This window comes from Lagenorhynchus albirostris, chromosome X (genome assembly GCF_949774975.1).
Source record: "Lagenorhynchus albirostris chromosome X, mLagAlb1.1, whole genome shotgun sequence".
In the NCBI taxonomy this organism is placed as follows: Eukaryota; Metazoa; Chordata; class Mammalia; order Artiodactyla; family Delphinidae; genus Lagenorhynchus; species Lagenorhynchus albirostris.
In genome coordinates, this window is record NC_083116.1 from 97,477,967 (window position 1) to 97,483,966 (window position 6,000).

Consider the following 6,000-nt stretch of genomic DNA (forward strand, 5'->3'; position numbering starts at 1 on the left):
CCAAGTCTTAACTCTCCAAACTCCAGCTTCCCCATCTGTAAAATAAGGATGCAATTCCCGTCTCAGAGAGGGATAAAGGAAGACGTTGCTTGCCGAGTTCTAAGCATAGAGCCTTCAGTACGTGATTATGCCTAGCTCGGCAAGGTGTCCTCTCTGCTAGGCGGGAGTCCTCGTTCAGGCTCATCTGAGAGATGTGTCTTAAAGTCACTGTAGTGGATGCTGGGATGTACCACCACGTTCCCCTTCAGGACCCCGGGGCTGGCTCCCCCAGCTGCTGAGAGAGCTGCCGGCAGGGAGGCCTCACCTGTCTGCCTCTGCAGGGATTGCCTCAGATGCAGAGAGCTGCCTCATCCCAGGTCGGCCCCCGTCTCCCGCATCCAATGGCTGATCATCTAGGGGTACACAGGCCCAGGTCTTCACCCCAACAGGGACAACTCTGAAAGGCCACCTCAGCTCCCAAGCCCCCATGGGGGTGGCCGAGACCTCTGAGTTGTGGCCATCGCAGTCCCAGTTCCTCCTCTGCCCTATATCTTGCTTCCTTCACTCCCGACCGCAGTTCGCTCCAAGAGCTTTCCTCCACAAACTTCTGACATGTCACGTGCCCACTCCTCCGGGGGGAGGTCTGCTTCCCAGGAAGCTCTACCTGCCGTAACCATCCCCCTCCCTCCTTCTATTTCTACGCTCACCACGTTAATCAGGATTCTTTGGGTTGTAAGCTTAGGCAAAAAGGACAATGAGTTGGATCACAGAATCCCAGGAAAGTAAAGAGGTAGGAAAAATGGAAACCATTGGGTCTCCATATTGGATACTTGAATGCCACCGAGACGCCTTCTTTTGCTCAGGTCTGTGAATTCAGAGCTTCTGAATTTTGCATCTCAAGTTCCAGACTTAAGTTGGATTTAAAAAAAAAAAAGAGGGACTTCCCTGGAGGCACAGTGGTTAAGAATCCGCCTGCCAATGCAGGGGACATGGGTTTGATCCCTGGTCCCGGAAGATCCCACATGCCACGTAGCCACTAAGCCCGTGTGCCACAACTACTGAGCCTGCGCTCTAGAGCCCGCGAGCCACAACTACTGAAGCCTGTGCACCCAGAGCCTGTGCTTTGCAACAAGAGAAGCCACCGCAATGAGAAGCCCGTGCACCGCAACGAAGAGTAGCCCCCGCTCGCGGCAACTGGAGAAAGACCGCTCGCTGTAACGAAGACTCAAGGCAGCCAAAAATAAATAAATAGATAGATAAATAAATAAATTTATTTTTAAAAAAGAAAGGAAAAACCAATGCCTTTCTAGTTTGGGAAACTCCAGGGAAGAGTTCTAACTTGCCCCCTCTTGGGTCAGGTACCACTTTGGACCAATTAACAGTGTGCAGTGACCATGATAAAAAGTGGTCACTCCCGCGGGAACCACCAGGTTTTAGGGGTGCGGAGAATTTGACAGCAGCAGAGGAGAAAGGAGAGTTTGGCAGATAAAGTAAAAGGCATTAGAGAATGTTGTCATATTTGTAGTTGCCGGCATCAGAACCCCTTTCTCTGAATCTAGGTGGGAGACAGGGCCCCCCCACTGTCACTTGAACAGCTAAAACTGCATGGCACTCACTGTAGCAGATGCTGTCATGCCCGCACAGAAGCACTAGGAACTCATGGCCCCTGTATATGCCAATGTAAGCACGTGTGACTCGCCATACAGGGCACGCTGGAAGGGCGCAGAAATTAACATCCCCTGGGGGACGGGGTTAAGGCCACCCTCAACCAACGACAGATGGGAATTGATGGATTAGAACTCCAATTTCCTCACCCCTCAGGTGGGACAACTCCAAGAGGGTCTTAACTGCCGCCCTGAGCTTCCCAAGAAGGATGAGCCCCAGTTGCCCAGAGCAGGCCCCTCCTCTTTCCTATCTCAACACCTGACTTCCCTACTGGTACTTCCTGGTGTCGCTCCCAAGGAAACTACTTGCACTTGAATCCTTACCTTGGGGTTTTCCTCTGGGGAAACCGAAGCTAAGACACTGGCCTTTCCAATATTCCTAGTGGGAGGCCATGAGCATGCAGGCTTGGCCAGTCAGATCCACCTGCCATAGATTTGAATCTGGAGCAGGGGACAGTGAGAATTCTTTCTGGCAGCAGCCACGGCGGTGGCAACATTCAGTTTCCAGCCGATACCTGCGAGCGAAGGAGTCGAGTGTCTGTCATCTGTTGGCAAGACAGGCCGGTGTTCTCTCTGGCCTGGGTCTGGCTCCCCAGCTGCCCTCTGTTCCTACCTGCTTTCCAAGGCTAGCTCAGCAGCGTTACCGGCAGCTTGGTGAATGAACCATCTACTATCGCTTCAACAATTCTTTTAATGCTCCAATTAAGCCAGACTTCGTGCTAAACACCAAGCCATAGTCAACTAACGTGGCTGCCCGTATCATTTGCTCATAAGCAGAGAATGTGATCGTTGGGCTGGAGGGAACGTCTGGCATCACTCTGCATCAGTCTGATTAGTCATCCTGGTTCGTAGATGTAAGTTTCTGTTGAGCTGGACGAGTGAGCTGATCCGTTCTCAGGGGGCCGAGAGCATCCGGTTTCTGGGGCTGCCCAGCTGAGGATCTAACTGCTGCTGGCGGTGGATTCACCAAAACTCCCCCTCAGAAGGGGACAGGCAGACATTGTTCCTCCATGGCCCTTGAATCAAGGTTCTTGATATTTGAAAGAGCAGCTCTAAGCTTTCCACCTGTCACCAGATCAGACTCATACGTGAGCTTCCCTTTTCAGAGCAAGGTGGCAAATGCCGTGAGCTGGGGAAGGCGCCAGTTCCTACTGAGAAGACTGCATCTTTCTGAGAAGACTGCGCAGCGGAGAGCAAGGACAGAGAGTGCAATGTGCAGCTTTGAGCTACCATGGGACCCTCCTTAGTGCAGTGAAGAGGGAAAAAAGGAAAATATTTTCTTATTCTTCTACCTTCTTCCTGGTCTTGATAAAACTAATGTTGCTCAGTGCCAGTCTCCTCTGAATATGTACATAAGAAACAGAATAGAATAGAAGAGGGTAGAGTAGACTAGTGTAGAATAGCATAGCCCGTAGTATAAAATAGGATAGGAAAGGATAGAATAGGGCAGGATAGGATAGGGTAGGGTAGGCTGGGATAAGGTAGGGTAGGGTGGGGGTACAATAGGGTTAGGATAAGGTAAGGTAGGATAGGATAGGATAGGATAAGGTAGGGTAGCGTAGGGTAGGGTAGGGTAAGGTAGTAGAATAGGATAGGATAAAGTGACCTCACTACAGGCAAACGATACCATCTTTCCTAGTGGTTCCTGCATCAGCCTTCCCTTTCTCCCATGAAACAAATGCCCTGCAGCTTTGCGTCCAGCAAAGAGGGTGAAAATTAACCAAAAAGAAAGCTAATTGTTTCAGAGTGACTTTATGGGGGGGAGTCAGAAAGGCCCTGGTCGGCTGAAGCTCCATTTCCACACTGACACACTCCTCTCTTGTTAATATTTGCACTGAACAAGCCATTTTCTGTGCTGACATTTTGCATCTAGTTAAATGCCAACGAATCCAGAGAGATGTGGCTTTGACTTGCGGTCTGCCCTTTGGACAAGCGTCAGATGCTGTGGTCCTTTCATTCTAATTTCTGATATTCCCCATTTTGGATTCTTTCACCTCAGATTTTTTTTTAAGTGGATGAAATGCTTCTGACTTAATATTATCTCTGCTGAATATTTAATTGAGAAATGTTGTTAAAAAGGCATTTGGCTTAAATGAGCTAAGTGTATGCACAGATATTTCTTTTCTGACAGTAAAGTGGCTTTGAATGATTTGGAGTATTATGAGGGAATTACAGAAAAATTTGCCCTAAAATGTTAAATATAGTATTTTTTTTTTTAGAGCTCACAGCTTTGCTGAACGTGAGGGAGAGAGTGCTGTTGAGTATTACTTTAAAGTCTAGGGGGAGGGTGGGGCGTAGTAATGAACTTATGGGCTCTGGAGGAAAACAAGGTTTTCTTCCTCTTCAGGCGGCTCCATGGATTGAGGCGGGGATGAGGGCTGGCTGAGGCTCTGCGTCAGCGCACCCCTTTTCTCCCAGTGTCCTCCCACGAGCCCTGTTCGCGGCTCTGAGACCACACCCTGGGACCATAACTGACAGCCAGCGGGCGTGGACAGTTGGCCCAAGCTAGGCCCCTTCTCAGTACTTGGGATCAGGACCCATGGAGTTCAACTGGTCTCCTCAGTTGAATGCTTGCTCTGGGAAGTGATGAACAGCTGGTCTTCTGAAGGAGGACCTATCAGGCAGAAGTGTGTGGCCTGGTGGGTTAGGAGGCCCTGAGCCCGGCTCCTAACCTCCCAGCTCCTGGCTACCATTTCTCCTAAGAACTGCCTGTGCTATGTGCCCTGGGGCCTCTGAACTACCCCAGATTCCTTACCTAAAGCCTCTTTATTTAGCTAGCTCTGGGGCCTTCCATTTTCTGAAATCAAGCAATCTTTGCTTAAACTGGTGGTGCTGTGAATTCCAGGAGAGTTGGGGACCACATTGCTCTAAAGCAGGTCCTATGTTCTCAGCAACTTTCATCCTACAGGTTGGGCAAAAAGTTCGTTTGGGTTTTTTGAGCACATCTTACGGAAAAACTCAAATGAACTTTTGGGCCTGCCCAATAAAATAAGAGATGTGTCTTCATTAAAAGGCAAAAAGGATTGGCAATAAAAGACTGCATTACACCTCTTTGGGGTCATGAAACTTTAGAATTAGGGTCAGGCCCTAGGATTCAGGCTTTTGAAATTCATGAACAATATGGAAACTACCCTTTACATCTTTTTTTTTTCCTTTTCTTCATTCTGAAGAATGTCTATCACGCTTACATTCTCCAAGCACCATATTCACAGGTTCAACAAACCTTAAGGGCCCACTATGCACCTGGTATCTTATATCCATGTACTGTGGACTCAGAGATTAATAGGACAATTTCCTTCTGGTGAGGAACTCAGCCGTTGGGTGACACAGACGGGAAACGGATGAGTAGAGCAGAGGTGGTTGCGAGGCAGTCTGGGAGCCCAGAGAGGGCATGGAGCATGGGGAGAAGGTGGGCCCCTCGTACCTCCAAGAAGTGAAGCTTGAGCTGAGCCTTGATGGCTAAGCATGTCAGTTCAGGTCCTGGGAGAAGCAGACACCAAGATGGGATTACACGCCCAAGTGCAGGCTCGCAGGGGAGGGGGCAGGAGTAGGTGGGAGAGCCTTCAGGCCAAGACACAGGTCTGATCCCTGAGAAAGGAGGGAAAAGGAAGGAGGATGGGGTGGGAAGAGCCTCAGACACAGCGCAGCTCTGAGAAAGGCTGCACCAGGCCGATGGGGAGCCCCGGAGCAAAGACCGCCCATCAGAGACGTCCCACGTCCGGCAGAGCGGCCCAGCTCTGGTGTCCCCATCTTGCGGTCACTGGGTGGGGCAGCCTGGGGAGCCTGTGGTCTCAGCTGCTGTGGCTCCTGGAGGTACAGCAGCTGGGGGCTGTCAGCTAAGAGTACTCCTTCTAGAACCTTCTCCACTGAAGGGAAGCCTGAGTAGGGCCTTCCCATGGCTGCCACACTAAATGAAGATTACTTTGGTGGAGAAGATGGGGAAAGTCATTTCTGGCAGGGTGGACAGCATGAGCAAAGAGGCATGATGGCAAGAGTGAGCATGGCATGCCCGGGAGATGACAAGTAGTTGAGTATCATGCCTGTGGGCCAGAGGGAGGTTAGACTTTTGTCCCCCATAAGGGGAGTAACTGAAAGATTGAAAGGAGAATGGCATGATCAGATCTCCTTGACTGGGAGTTTAAATGAGCTGCGAGATGTACATTTTAAGCCCCAAATGTTCAACCTCTTCATCATGGCTAAAGGCTAACACTTATTGAGGACTTACTGCATACTAAATGCTCAGCATTTCATATAGTAACTAGATGGGAAAAATCCCACAATAGCTTCATATATTGAGCACCTAATACGTACCAGGAAACTATGAAGCCCTATTCCCATAGTAACTCATTTAACCCTC